The 14,888-nt window shown below is 47.4% G+C and overlaps 1 pseudogene; it reads left to right on the forward strand.

Moving 5' to 3' along the window:
- The window catches only part of LOC149327519 (uncharacterized), a 32,612-nt pseudogene extending 19,397 nt beyond the window's left edge, over positions 1-13,215 (forward strand).
- The last annotated feature ends 1,673 nt before the right edge of the window (positions 13,216-14,888 follow it).

Below are 14,888 nucleotides of genomic sequence, written 5' to 3' on the forward strand. Positions count from 1 at the left end.
AAACTTCAACTCCTGGAAAGCGAAGTGACACTTTTCGGGCTTGAGGTAAAGACCGGCCGAGCGAATTGCGGCGAACACGGCGCGCAGGCGCCTCAGGTGCTCTTCGAACGTAGCGGAGAAGATGACAACGTCATCCAGGTAGACGAGGCAGGACTGCCATTTTAGGTCGGCAAGCACGGTGTCCATCATTCTCTGGAAGGTGGCAGGAGCCGAGCACAGTCAGAAAGAGAGCACCCGGAATTCGTACAGGCCATCCGGTGTAATAAAGGCGGTCTTTTCCCGGTCGCGCTCGTCCACCTCGATCTGCCAATAGCCACTACGTAAATCTAGTGACGAGAAATACGTGGCGTGGCGTAGCCTGTCCAGGGAGTCATCAATCCGCGGCAGAGGATAAACGTCCTTTTTGGTGACTGTTGAGACGCCTGTAATCAACACAGAACCGTAGGGTGCCATCCTTTTTCGCCACAAGAACAACAGGCGATGCCCACGGGCTCGTCGACGGCTGTATCACGTCATCCTGGAGCATTTCTTGAATTTGTTGGTGAATAGCGTCACGTTCCTTCGAAGAGACCCGATAAGGCGGCTGGTATAACGGTCGCTGGTTTGCGCCCACAATAATGCGATGCTTTGTGAGCGGAGTCTGCCTAACTTTAGAGGTCGAGGCAAAAGAGTCGCGGAAAGAGTCGATAATGCTCTCCAGGCAGCGTTTCTGATGAGACGGGAGGTTCGGGTTGACGTCGGTCTTTATGTGAGTGGTCGGTGCCTCCACTGATGCCGGGATTTCTGACAACGCGTGCTGTCCCGCGAATTCACAAAGTTCTTCGAAATACGCAATAGCTGTTTTGCCAGGCAAACAATTCAATTCATTTCAAGGTTTATTTTCCAGTTTACACTGGAAGGCTTTCAGGGCTAAAAGCTGCTCTGGGCAGCTTGACGTGGCCACTGAAACCTTCACTTGGCTTTTACAAAACGACAAACAGTGGAAACGCAATAAATAGATCACAAAAACAATAGCAGATATAATACAATACAAGATATAACTGAAAAGCAGATGATTTGAATCACTGTTTACAATGAGAAATAGATTTTTAACATTGAAGAACCTATTCTGACAACACATAATAGATTGAACGATGTCGTACTCTGATTAACATCACATAAAAAAACAAAAACAAAAAACAAACACAGGAAATCATAAGACACAGTAAGAAAGAAAAACGTTACATATTTACAAAATACTGCTGCAACTGTTTCATTCTGAGAAGTTCTGTGTCCTGATGCTTGTTAAGAATGGTAGGAAGAGAGTAGTGCAGTGTTTGTAGCTTGTAGTTAGTGCGAAAATGAGGCACGAACCATGGTTCTGTGCTACGTGTACGCGCATCATTTACACCAGCTGTAAGACAAGCAGTATTTATTAAAAAGCCTTTTAGGCTACAATAGTTAAGATATGAAGCGAACAACGCATAGTAAATTTGCAGTTTGATTTGGACCGGAAGAAACGATCTGCATCGAGACAATGCTCCAGTGACCGATGAAAGTTTTTTACATACCTGAGTTATGTGTAGGTCCCAAGTAAGGTTCGAGGAAAAGGTTACGCCTAGAATTTTATGATGTTCAACGATATCAATAACCTTTCCTTGAAATGTAATAGCGTGTTGTAGATAAAGGGGCTTATTTATTGATCTAAAAATTATTATCTTCGTCTTTTTTGCATTAATGGTAAGATGATCGGCTTGCGACCACGAGGACAGATTTGAAAGCACGCTATTGGATTTTGTTGCTAATGTGCTAATATCAGGTCCTGAGAACGTACTGTATACTACTGTCGTCAGCATAGATGACAAACTTAGCTGTTTCGTCGATATTTACTATATCATTGATGTAAACACTGAATAATAGAGGACCCAGAATACTTCCTTGAGGCACACCTCTCAAGAGAGGGAGAACATGCGATCGGTGGCGTCCCAAACACACAGATTGTGAGCGATTTTTCAAGTATGATTCTAACAGTTCTAAAGGTAGTCCACGAATTCCCGAAAATGCAAGCTTTTTTATCAGAATGTGATGATTTAAAGAATGAAACGCTTTCGAGAAGTCTATGAAAAATCCCAGCATGAAAAACTTTTTATCAATATTTAGTAGTATGTCTTCTTTCATAGCTAGTAGCGCTGTTTCTGTGGATCGCCCTTTACGGAAACCGTATCGTGCTTCGGAGAGTGTATTATGCCTAGTAAAAAAATCTGTTAGTCGACGAAAAATAATTTTTTCAAGGCATTTGGAAAAAAATTGGGAGAATGGATATGGGCCTGTAATTGGATAGTACATTTTTTTCACCGCCTTTGTGTACAACAGACACTCTAGCTATCTCCATTAACGTTGGAAATACCCCAGTCTCCAGCGATAAATTATATATGTAAGTAAGTGCGGGGACAATAAGTTCTAAAACATACTTCACTGGCTTCATTTGAATGTCGTTAATGTCTAAGGCCTTGCTATTCTTTAATGTCATGAATATTTCAGTGATTTCACGCGCGTCAGTAGGCGCAAGAAACAAGCTTTCACATAAGGTCTGGTCTGCGTTATTAGAAAAAGACGTAGCAGTGGGAGTTGCAGTGCTATCCAAAAAGTGCGTGTTGAAAGTATTCGCCAGTTCTTGACCAGCAATATCTCGGTTATTGACTGTTATCTTTTCAGGTGCCAAATTCATTCTTTCGCGGCCTAGAGCACGATTGATCACCTTCCACGTGGCGTCCGGTTCTTTTCTTTTGATATCAGCAAAGATGTTGTGATAGTAAGCTGTTCTCGCTCGCCTTACTTCGCTATTAACTTTATTTCTGTGCGTTTCAAACTCCTGCAATGCCACCGGAGATCGAGTGCGAAGGAATGAATGGTATAGTTGATTTTTCGTTTCAATTCTTTCTAAGTGAAACCGAGTAACCCATGGTTTTCTTATTTTTTTGGATGGCTTAAGAATTTTCATTGGGAAATGCTTAGCATAAATGCGTGTGAACGCTTCCAGGAACTTGTCATAGGCATCATCTACGTTTTGTATTCGCGATACAAACGACCAATCATGCTGCAATATTTCTTCCTTAAAAGACTCCAGGGCTGCTTCAGATACACACTGAATCTGGAGGGGCTCAGGGCGCATCTGTTTGTGTGTTTGTCTCGCTACATAAATCATAAAAACGGGACAGTGGTCGCTAATGTCTGATGCTATAGTACCGGAGTGACAAACATGTGTGTCAACATTTGTAATCAGTAAATCAAGGATTGATGCAGTAGATTGTGTTATGCGGGTTGGCGTTTTGACTAAGTTTTGAAATCCAGAGGAATTAAGAATGATGTTGAGATCAATTACTGTACCAGTGCCTTCTAACAAGTTTATATTAAGATCACCACCACATATCAAGCGAAAGTTATTGCTCGAAACGTAATCTAGAAGGCTCTCAAAGAATGACAGGAACAGTCGGACATTTCCATGTGGCGGACGGTATACCACAGCGATAGTTTCCATATGCTGCTGAAGAGTTAAAATCTCATAATCATTAGTAATCTGACAGAAACTCGGAACCAAATAATAGTTTTGAGTTCCTGCAATGTATGCGGCGACGCCACCACCTTGTTGATTAGTGCGATTTAGAAAAAATGTTTTGTATCCATGAAGTTCAAGCATTTGACAACTATCATTGTACCATGTTTCTGTAACCATTATAACATTGTATTTGAAAGAAAACTGTCCTAAAAATTCATGTATGTCATCTATTTTATTAACAGCCGAGAGGCGCATTTAGGTGCAGAACAGATAAATGTTTGACATTTTCGAGTTTAATGCATTCAGGGGCACTAAGGTCATGGTAAGCCATCTCAACAAAAACTGTAGTGAGACCGGAACATCAAGGTGACACTTAGCATATCTTTTGAAGGTCATTCTCATCAGCAATGTGCACCATTGGCGAGTTTTCAGTTTTCTTTGCATATATCCCGCCATTGAATGTCCATACGGCTTTCCACTGGAATTCAAGCTTGTATTTGATGGCCCTTCCCAAAAGACGTTTTAGAGTGGGGCACAGATGCTCTTAATGTATATGGGCTCCTTGCTGTCTATACCGGCATCTTCGTCAGTTAGTCTGAGCTTCCTTGCTGTCTTCAAAACCTGGTCACGTTTCGCTCTGGACTTAAATTTGACAATGATGTTAGCTCCAGTGGAATTCCGTACAGGCACACGATGGCAGGCTTCAATGTCAGTTTCACTGATTGGTTCCTTAATTGCATTGCCAATCTGAGAGATGATGTCGGTGACGTTTTCTTCCTCGTGTTTTTCAACACCTTTAATCTCAAGGTTGCAGCTTCTGGAATATTGTTTGAGATGTACAAGTTGTTTCTCAAGCTCTTTGTTCTTTTTTTCCAGCGTTTCACATTTTACCTGAAGTTCACCGTTTTCATCTCTCAGCTTAGCATTCTTTGCAATCTCGGCGTCTAGCCTTTTTTTTAGGTCATCAATGTCAGCCTGCGAGTTTTCAAGGCTGGCGATTATGCTTCTTTGTTCGTTGCGAATTTCACGAACATCGGTTCGCATCTCTCTTTCAAATGCTTCACGGGATGCTTTCATTTCTTGTCGTAATTCCTCTTTAAATTTGGAAAATTCTGACTTGAATTCTTTGGACATCTCTCGTACAGGTCAAACCAAAAAACCAAAAATTGGCAGCAGCGACGACGTAAGTGCAAGTAAGGTGCTACAAGTAATAACGTTTGCTACCAACCTGCAGCAAGGAAAACGGATGGGCTTAGGCGCAGTCCGCTGCTGGTCGTCGCTGCTGCCAAGTGAGGACTGTATCCGGGCTCAGCGCTGTTTTATACTCTTCTTTCGTGACGTAGAAGTCGATCGCTGCTGCAGATAGCAAAGTCCACCGACGAGCAGGCTTCCAGAGATAGCCGGGCTTGACTGGCCACGTAGTAGTCACGAAGCGGTTTCGGGCTTGGGCGAACTCGCAGCTGCGTGGGCGGAAATCTGCAGCAAGGAAAACGGATGGGCTTAGGCGCAGTCAGCTGCTGGTCGTCGCTGCTGCCAAGTGAGGACTGTATCCGGCTCAGCGCTGTTTTATACCCTTCTTTCGTGACGTAGAAGTCGATCGCTGCTGCAGATAGCAAAGTCCACCGACGAGCAGGCTTCCAGAGATAGCCGGGCTTGACTGGCCACGTAGTAGTCACGAAGCTATTTCGGGCTTGGGCGAACTCGCAGCTGCGTGGGCGGAAATCTGCAGCAAGGAAAACGGATGGGCTTAGGCGCAGTCCGCTGCCGGTCATCGCTGCTGCCAAGTGAGGACTGTATCCGGGCTCAGCGCTGTTTTATACTCTTCTTTCGTGACGTAGAAGTCGATCGCTGCTGCAGATAGCAAAGTCCACCGACGAGCAGGCTTCCAGAGATAGCCGGCTGGCCACGTAGTAGTCACGAAGCGGTTTCGGGCTTGGGCGAACTCGCAGCTGCGTGGGCGGAAATCTGCAGCAAGGAAAACGGATGGGTTTAGGCGCAGTCCGCTGCCGGTCGTCGCTGCTGCCAAGTGAGGTTCAGAACCAAAATTGGTCCCCAGAAGTTCGGTTCGCCTACTGTTGAATTCAATAATTCCGCGAGCAACACATACTTGCCGACCAAGGAGCAGCGAGATGCTGGTTTCAGCGGTGCCACGAGTGCTGGGGCTGTTATCGCACTCTACGGTAACAAACATGCTGGCTCTTGACGGGATTACTACCTGGTCGTCACAGACGCATAGCTTAGCCCTGCGTGGCTCGGTATCGTCGTCGACAGGGCCTTGGGTGGAAAACGACACGATGAGCTCCTGTATATTGATAACGGCACCGTACTCTTAAAGAAAATCCAAACCGAGTATGAGATCCTTGGAGCAATCGGGTAACACAGCAAAGCGACCAGGGAAAGTAACTCCGCGGATCTGGATTCGCGAAGTGCAGACACCGATCGGAGTTACGACGTGGCCACCAGCTGTCCGGATCTGCGGCCCAGACCGAGGGGTCAGTACCTTCCTCAGGGCCGTGGCTAACCGACTGCTCATTACAGAAAAATCGGCGCCGGTATCCACCAGTGCAGTAACGTCGTGGTTGTCAGCGGATACCGGAATTTCGGCAGAAACCAGTCGGTCGCAGCGCGTCGTTGAGGTCCTCGGGTCAGGTCGTCGTCGGTCGGAGCGTCGCGGCGAATCTTCGAATGGAGGCTCTTGACACGGTTCAGTAGCGGCGGCCCTACCCCCGGAGGACGCCGACTTCAGTTTTCGCGACGAGGGGACGCACCTCTGAACTGGCCAGAGGTCGATGGGCGGCCGGGCGAAGAGAACCGCCTTGCGGATGGCGATCTGGACTGGCGCCGGTGCGGGGTCGAGGACTGCACGTTATCAGCCAGGTACAGCTCGATATCCCGTGGTCTTTCACCGTAGCGCGGTCGAGGTGCGTCAGGTGAAAACCCTCTTAAACCCATTCTGCGGTAGGGGCAGTGGCGGAGGATGTGGCCGGGCTCCCCGCAGTGGTAACAGAGCGGCCGATTGTTTGGCGTACGCCACACGTGCGCTTTGCTCATGGGGGGCCTGTACTCCTGCGGCACAGATGGTACTGCTGCGCTCGGGTACTGCAGTGATGGCACTGGCATGGGAACGACGGGGGAAAAGACTTGCATCGCTGGCCCAGGGCTTCGTAGTGCCTCGCTGTACGTCATAACAGAGGGCGCCGGGTGTGGAGCTGGGGGCGGCTGCACAGCTCGTCGGATTTCGTCACGGACTACGTCCGTTACGGCAGCGACACTGGCCTGAGGAGCTTCCAAGCGAAGTATCGCCAATTCCTCGCGCACAACGCTTCTTACAAGCTCCCGAAGCTCCTCGGCGGGCAGCGACGTAGGCGTGTACTGGGAAGCGGCTGCTACAGTAGCCTCACGTCCGTAGTGCGCGCCCCGTTCCTGTAGAGAGCGCTCGATAATCGTTGCCTCCCTTGTGAAGTCGGCCACTGTTCTTGGCGGGTCACGGACAAGTCCGGCAAATAGCTGTTCTTTTACGCCGCGCCTTAAGTGGCGCACCTTCTTCGCCTCTGGCATAGCAGGGTCGGCCCGATTGAACAGACGCGTCATGTCCTCGACGAACATCGCGACGCTCTCGTTGGACTGCTGGGACCTCGAGTGCAGAGCGATTTCAGCCTTTTCTTTTCTTTCGTTGGTGGTAAACGTCGCTACGAGTTCTCGACGAAACACTTCCCAGGTTGTAAAGGAGGCTGCGTGATTTTCGAACCATGCTTTGGCTGAGTCCTGCAGCGCAAAGTAGACATTGCGCAATTTGCGCTCGCCGTCCCATTCGTTGAAGCCCGCCACTCGGTCAAAGCTGGCCAACCAGTCTTCTACGTCCTCGAACCTGCCCCCGTGGAACGGCGGCGGCGACCGAGGTGCGTGAAGGACGAATGGCGGGGCATTCCCGGAATGCTGAGTCGTCTGGCTAGCCACAGTTGACGTCATTGCTCTTACCGCCCTTACCGGCGCTGTCTATTGGCTGAACTTCGGTTGTAGGCCTCGCAGACGGCGGCTCGCTTTGTGGACGGGTGTTGTGTCCACGCGTGGAGAACAGGTGTCGAGAGTGTCCTCGCAATCTGAGTACATGGAACGTTACCCAGCGGCTCCACCAAATATGTCACCGACAAACGGGTGAAGAAATACCCCAGGTTCTAATTAGACGAGGTGGGCGTGCCAGCCAGCAGGCAGCTCGAGCGAGGAACAAGACGATCTTCGATCACCTCGAATGCCCAAGGCTTGGCAAGTCCCTGCTTAAACAGTTCGGCCGCGGTACGGCGCCACTGATTGGTCGGACGATGGCAATATGTAGTTTTGCTGCTTATTCAGGTGGATTGTGTAAGGTATCAACACTAAATTTTTGCAGGTACCCATCAAGAAGGTTTTACCAGAATGTAAAGCGTGCTCTCATGGCACGCTACCCGCAGCTAGCAGACACCTGTGGAAGTGGCCATGTAAGCAGAACGAAAAAATGCATTTTTGTTTAACAGTATTATATCCATAACACTGTCAGCACCTGAGTAGGAAGCTTTTCATTTAATTTTTTTTTTCAGTTTGGGAAGGACATCATTTTAGCATTCCGCTATAAATAGGAACTCTACTTGCCTTTTTTTAGATAAAACAGTAGGAGGAGAAAGCGGCAAATGCCTCTCATAGGAGTCCTTTCAACCAAGTTTATTGTCCTGTTATGGTGTCGCAGTCAATCTCCTTGCATCTCTGCCAGCAACCTGTGATACCATGCTGAGGGGTGTAAGGTGACTGAGCAGGATTTCGGCACTTTGATTTGCGGTTTTTCTCAGCAATGCAGCCACGTTCCCCCTTGGAAAAAAACAAAAAAACATCAGTAGTTTTCTCGATGAATGATCCGTCCTTGTCTAGTTTGATAATTCCTTTTAGTGTCCCTTTACGATGACAGTGTTATAAAGTTTCTTTGCAGTATCATATGTTTCTCCGTATGTCAATGCGGTGGCTCAGTGGTTATGGAGCTTGGCTGCTCGCCTGAAATACGCGGGTGACATCCCGGCCGCGGCGGTCAAATTTTGATGGAGGCGAAATTCTAGAGGCCCGTGTATTGGGCGATGTCAGTGCACATTAAAGAACCCTAGGTGGTCGAAATTTTAGGAACCCTTCACTACGGCGTCCTTCATAGGCCGAGTCACTTTAGGACGTTAAACCCAAATAAAACAAATAACATGTTTCAGTGTATGCTTTCACTATGAGCTTGTGTGCTTAATTTATATCATGCTTTAATATTCCAGGAATCTTGGGTCATGTTTCTGCGGCAGAAATTCTAAAATGAAAGAAGGAAAAGTTCAACTGAAAGGATGTTGGTGAACCGACAGAAATTTGGAAATTCAGCGATGCGACCAATGATTGCTTCTGCCAGTGCTCGAGACCAACTGGAGCGAGGCCGACTTGGTCAAATTTTGGTGAGTGCTTCTTGTTCCAGCTTTAAGTTATGGTTATACAGCCTTACGCAAATTATTTGAATCTTTATGTAGGCACAACTAACATTGCCGCCTTCTGTTCAAGGTGCCTGCAGCCTCGCTCAACATGAGGCTTGGATGTGCCAGGAGCGGAGCAGCCCGAATCCAGACACAGAGCCGCTGCTCTGCCAACTCGAAATTACTCACAAGGGAAGAGTGCAGGACCTCTGCCAAATGCCAGCCACTGTGGCACTTGTAAAGTACCCATACTTGGCAGATGTGGGCTTGGTGAGTGATGGATAATCATGTTTTATAGAGTGTCTGTAGAGGTCTTCTGTGTTGTTAAAGGAGATTGTTTTGTGGGTTGTGCAAAGTCACAATGGGTCACATTTGTGAAATTGTATATTTAGGGGAGAAATGCATCGATATTATTTCAAATAAATGAAAGCACCAAGTACACTGGATAACAATGACTAAATCGCAGACACGTCCCTAGTGTCCACGTCTTTGGTAAATAAACAACCATTGCTTTTGAAGCTGCCTCTGTGGCTCCGCGGTTGTGCGCTCGGCTGCTGACCAGAAAGACGTGGGTTTGATCGCAGCCGCTGCAGTCGAATTTTAATTAAAGCCTAAAGGCCCGTTTACTGTGTGATGTCAGCGCACATTAAAAGAATCGCAGGTGGTCGAAACTCCTGGAACTCTCCACTACATGTCCCTCATAGCCTGAGTCGCTTTGGGACACTAAACACCAACAAACCAAAAGCAATGCGGTTGACTAGTGATCGCGGATTTAGGATTTTGCTAATACTTGATGTTTCGCTGCCCAGTGGTGCAGTGGTTGTCGTACGTGGCTGCTGACAGAAAAGATGTGCGTTTATTTCCGGCCACTGCGGTCACATTTCGATAGAGATGAAATGTTGGAGGCCTGTGGGCTGTGCGAGTGTCAGTGCACATGAAAGAGGCCCAGGTGGCCGACATTTCCGGAGCCCTCTACTACGGCGTCCGTAGCCTGTGCTACTTTGGTATGTTAAATGCCCTAAAACTAATAAAACCAATCCTCGACTTTTGGAAGCAAGTCATTTTCTTTGAGCCGGTGAGATGGTTTCAATTTCTTGGGAACTATAAGGTCAGGTCTTTATGCTGTGCTCATAGTTTGTTTATTGTCCTCTTTTATGGCCGGTTCAATGGCAGCCACTGCTTGCAAATGTTCAAAACATGTAACTGGCTTTTCCATGAAGAATTTGGCTAGTGGCAAAGCAGCCAAACAATCACATCTGGCAAACTGGCGTAACCTGTCAAATAAAAAAATAAGCACCACAAATCTCAGTGCAGTGACCATGCTAAGCAGTACGTTCCAATCGGTAGCTGGGACATAAAGCTTTTTTCATTGGCTGTTGCACAAAGAAAGCTCTAAACAGAGCATGCTCAGGGATGCACATGGGTTGATTGTAAAAACATTTATTTGCCGGAAAGAGCTTGGTAAAAGGTCTCGTGAAGTGGTCGAGAGCACGTAGCCCTCGACGACTTTGCCAGCCCACTCCACCGCCGAAAGTTGCGTTCTCGGGTCAGAGCTAACCAGCACGGTCTCCCACCGCTCGAGAGAAGAAGCGGTAACTAGATCACCCGGAGGTGGCTCTATTTTGCAGTTCCACAGGATGTGATCGTAGGTGGCTCGTTGGTCACAGTGTTTACAGTTTGGGTTGTAAAGATCTGGATAAATGTGTGTGAGGAGTGATGGGGTGCGGATCGATCTCGTCTGTAGACGGCGCCACGTAACCTCTTGTTCTTTAGTCAGGCTTTTGTCCGGAGGAGGGAACATCCTCCTCTCTAGTTTGAATTGGTTGGTGAGATCATTATATGTGATCATGGAGTCCTTCGTGAAATTCAGGGAGCCAGACTCATCCACTGCCCGGTCGACGAAACTTCTGGCTTTATGCACATGGGGATTTGACCAGTTTGTAATTAAATTTCCCTCCAAGTTGGTACCGCCTGGCTGAATACTGCAAGCTTGAACTTGGCGAATGAAATCAAGATATTCAGATGTTAACGATAAGGCTTGAAACCAATTTCATCAGGGCACAGGAAGATATGGAAAGAAAACGCTACATGTAATAATATGAAGAAGGCAGCATGGATCATAGAAAAAATGAGTTAGTGATATATTGTCGCGAGTGGAAGGAGCGATCGCCGCGTGCCAACGATGACGTTGCTGCTGGCGGACCTGCCTGTTGTTCTGTGCCCTGCTTTCACCTGTTCTCACCGCCAGCCTGTAAGTCAAGCCGAGACATTTGGTGGAGGTGCTGGGTAACGTTCAGCTCATGCAGCGCACCTCGCTTCGTAATTCGAGCCCCGCACTAAGTCCTGACCAACGAGTTTTCTTGGGGCAGCCCTCGGGGAGAAACAGATTCACACTCGCCGACGTCAGCAAGGGCAAGCGCCGGAATTCGGACTCTTGCCCGAGGGACCGAGGACATCTAAGAGGGACAACATCACCATGGCGTCCCAGTCAGAACACACCGACCCCGCGATTGTATCGAGGATCGTCTACGTGCCTGTCACTCCAAGATCTGTCGACCCGTTTCGTGGCGATGGTCTTGACGATGTTGAAGACTGGGTCCAGTACTATGAAAGGCTAGATCGACATAACGGGTGGACACGTGACCAATGCCTGCAGAACCTTAACTTCTCCCTGGAAGCCACAGCGAAGTACTAGTTTGAGAACCATAAGGTTTCGCTAACACCGTGGGAGACGTGCAAGAGCGAAATGGCACGCACGTCCGCGAACCAGCGCCAGCGACAGCAAGCTGATCTGCTCCACGCTCTCATCCAGGGCCCCAACGAAAGCGTCAGAAGCTGCATTGAAGACGGGCTGGAAGTGGACGTGGATGAGCCCCAATGGTGAGGATAAAAATGAAATAGACTTAATACTGTGCGCTCACCCCGGCATCGTAGACTGATGTGGCAGTCCTCGGAAAGGTCCGTTGTAGCGACCACAGAAAGGTAAGGTCCCGTATCAGCTTAGATTTGAAAAGGGGACGGAGGCAATTAGTGAAGCGGATAACTATTAACGAGTTAGCATTAAGAGGGAAAGTAGATGAATTCAGGAATTTGCGGCAGAACCAATTTTCCGCTTTAACTGAAGACGACGACCGTAATGTTGAAACAATGAACGACCGTCTCGCAGATATCATTACGGAGTGTGCTGTAGAAGTAGGCGGTGGGATGGTTCGACAGGATACCGGCAAGCTATCTCAGGAGACTAAAGATCGAAATTAAGAAACGGTAAAGCATAAGGACGTCTACCTCCGTAGACAGAATAGAACTGGTAGAGCTGTCGAAGATAATAAATAAGCGCAAGGTAGCCGACATCAGGAAGTTGAACAAAGAGAAAATCGAGCATGCTCTAAAGAGCGGAGGTAGCCTAAAAGCAGTGAAGAGAAAACTAGGCATAGGTAGAAACCAGATATATGCGACAAGAGACAAAGAGGGCAATGTCATTAACAATATGGATAAGACATTTAAAGTAGCCGAAGAGTTTTACACAAATCTATACAGTAGCGATTGCAATCAGAATGTTACTGAGAGAGGCAGTAAAGCACAGCAATAGGACATCCCGCCAGAAACGAAGGAGGAAGAAAGCATTAGGAGCACCCCTAACCCATACCACCCCGTACGAAATGCCTTGTGACCTCCAGCGTACCTAGAGCTTGCAAAAACGCTGACATTATCTTAGCTCATAAGAAAAGAGACGTCAAGGACTTGAGGAATTACAGACCGATCAGCTTATTGTCTGTTGCCTACAAGGAATTTACTGGCGTAATCGCTAATAGAGTCAGGACAACCTTAGACTTCCATCAAACAAATGATCAGGCAGGCGTTCGTAAAGCATACTCGACAATAGACCATATTCACGCCATCAATCAGGTGATAGAGAAATGCGCAGAATATAACCAGCCCCTATATATAGCGTTCACTGATTACGGAAAAGTACTCGACTCATAGAAACCTGAGCAGTCATGCGGGCATTGCGGAAACAGGGTGGAGAAGAGTGTTATGTGAAAATATTGTAATATATTTATGACTATTGCACAGCTACCGTAGTTCTCCACAAAGTTAGCAAGAAAATTCCATTAAGGAAAGGTGTCCGGCAGGAAGACACGATTTTGTCTATGCTATTCTCTTCCCCTTTACAGGAGGTATTACGGGGCCTGGAATGGGAATAGTGGGGGATAAGAGTTAATGGAAAATACCTAAGTAACCTGCGATTCGCTGATGACATTGCCTTGATAACTCACTCAGGACATGAACTGGAAAGCATGATCAATGAATTAGACAGGCAGAACAGAATGATGGGGCTAAACATTAGCATGCAGAAAACCAAAGTAACATTCAACACTCTGCCAAGAGAACAGCAGTTCGTAATTGACGGCGCGGTGCTGGAAGTAGTAAGAGAATATGTCTATTTAGGACAGGTAGTGACAGCTGATCCGGATCATCAAAGAGAAATAATTGGAAGAATAAGAATGGCTGGAGCGCATATGGCCGGTTCTCTCAGATCTTGAATGGCAGTTAACCAATATCCCTCAAGAGAAAAGTATACAACAGCTGGATCTTACCGGTACTCACCTATGGGGAAGAAACGTGGAGGCTCAGAAAGAGGGTTCAGCTTAAGTTAAAAACAACGCAGAGCGCTATGGCAAGAAAAATTATAGATGTAACGTTAAGAGATCGGAAGCGGGCGGAGTGGGTTAGAGAACAAAAGCGGGTTAATGACATCCTAGTTGAGATCAAGAGGAAGAAGTGGGCTTGGGCATGGCATGTAATGTGAAGGCAAGATAATCGCTGGTCATTAAGGGTAGCGGAGTGGTTTCCAAGAGAAGGCAAGCGTAGCAGGGGGTGGCAGAAACTGAGGTGGGCGGATGAGATTAAGAAATTTGCGGGAATACGATGGCCGCAACTGGCAAACGACAGGGTTAATGGAGAGACATGGCAGAGGCCTTTGCCCTGCAGTGGGCATGGTCAGGCTAATGAGATTAAGAAATTGATGATGATGATGTTGGATTCTGCAAGTTTTCTGGAGCTCTTCCACTCGAGGAAAAGCCTGAATAGCCGGAGAAACGGAATCCTCTAAGTTTGTTAACCGGAAGTCTATAGAAGAAATTTTACTGGATAGTGAAGATAACTCTTGACAAATGCGGGACTGATATGCAAGTATTTCCAGCAGGATTTTCTGTGTTTCAGGCCCTGCATTGGTTTATATATCGCCACTTATTAACAATAACAGCCAGCGTAGAGTACTCACAACGCATCCAGAAAAAAGGCAACTGGGTGTACGGCAGCAGCAGCAAGAACCCGTCATTGGTCCTGTAGAAATGATGATTGTACATAGGACCTAGCTGCAAAACAGAGCGGACAAACCTCAGCCAACTGCTCGCCATGCCGCTGCCGGAGCTACTGAAGAAAAGAGCTGGTAACCGGTTTTATACTGTCTGGTAGCCACGTGATTTGGACGCGTGGCACAAGGCATGCATTGTTCAGCCAGGTGACAGTCGTGAATTGGTCGTGTGAAGACGGATTCCATTGCGTCAAGGGGCACGTTGCACCGCCACAAGGGATGACGGCAGCTTGTGCGCAGGGAAAGATGCGCAGATGAAGTTTATTGACAACAACGGAAAACTGTTGTTCGCAGGTGTCGTTGAATGTGGCAATTGGCAAAACAGACAAGACAAACTTCAGCCAACTGCTTGCCACACCGCTGCCGGACCCACTCAAAATTTGACAGCTTGAATGTAAGACTCACTGTAGTAATCGTATTCTCCTCACACTTGGATATACAAGCTAAGGATTTAGCAGCATGTAGTTGTCGGATGTGTTCAATTTGCACAATCACATAAAATATTTTTCTT

The sequence above is a fragment of the Amblyomma mixtum genome, chromosome 10 (assembly GCF_055824585.1).
Source record: "Amblyomma mixtum isolate Tamu chromosome 10, ASM5582458v1, whole genome shotgun sequence".
Lineage (NCBI taxonomy): Eukaryota > Metazoa > Arthropoda > Arachnida > Ixodida > Ixodidae > Amblyomma > Amblyomma mixtum.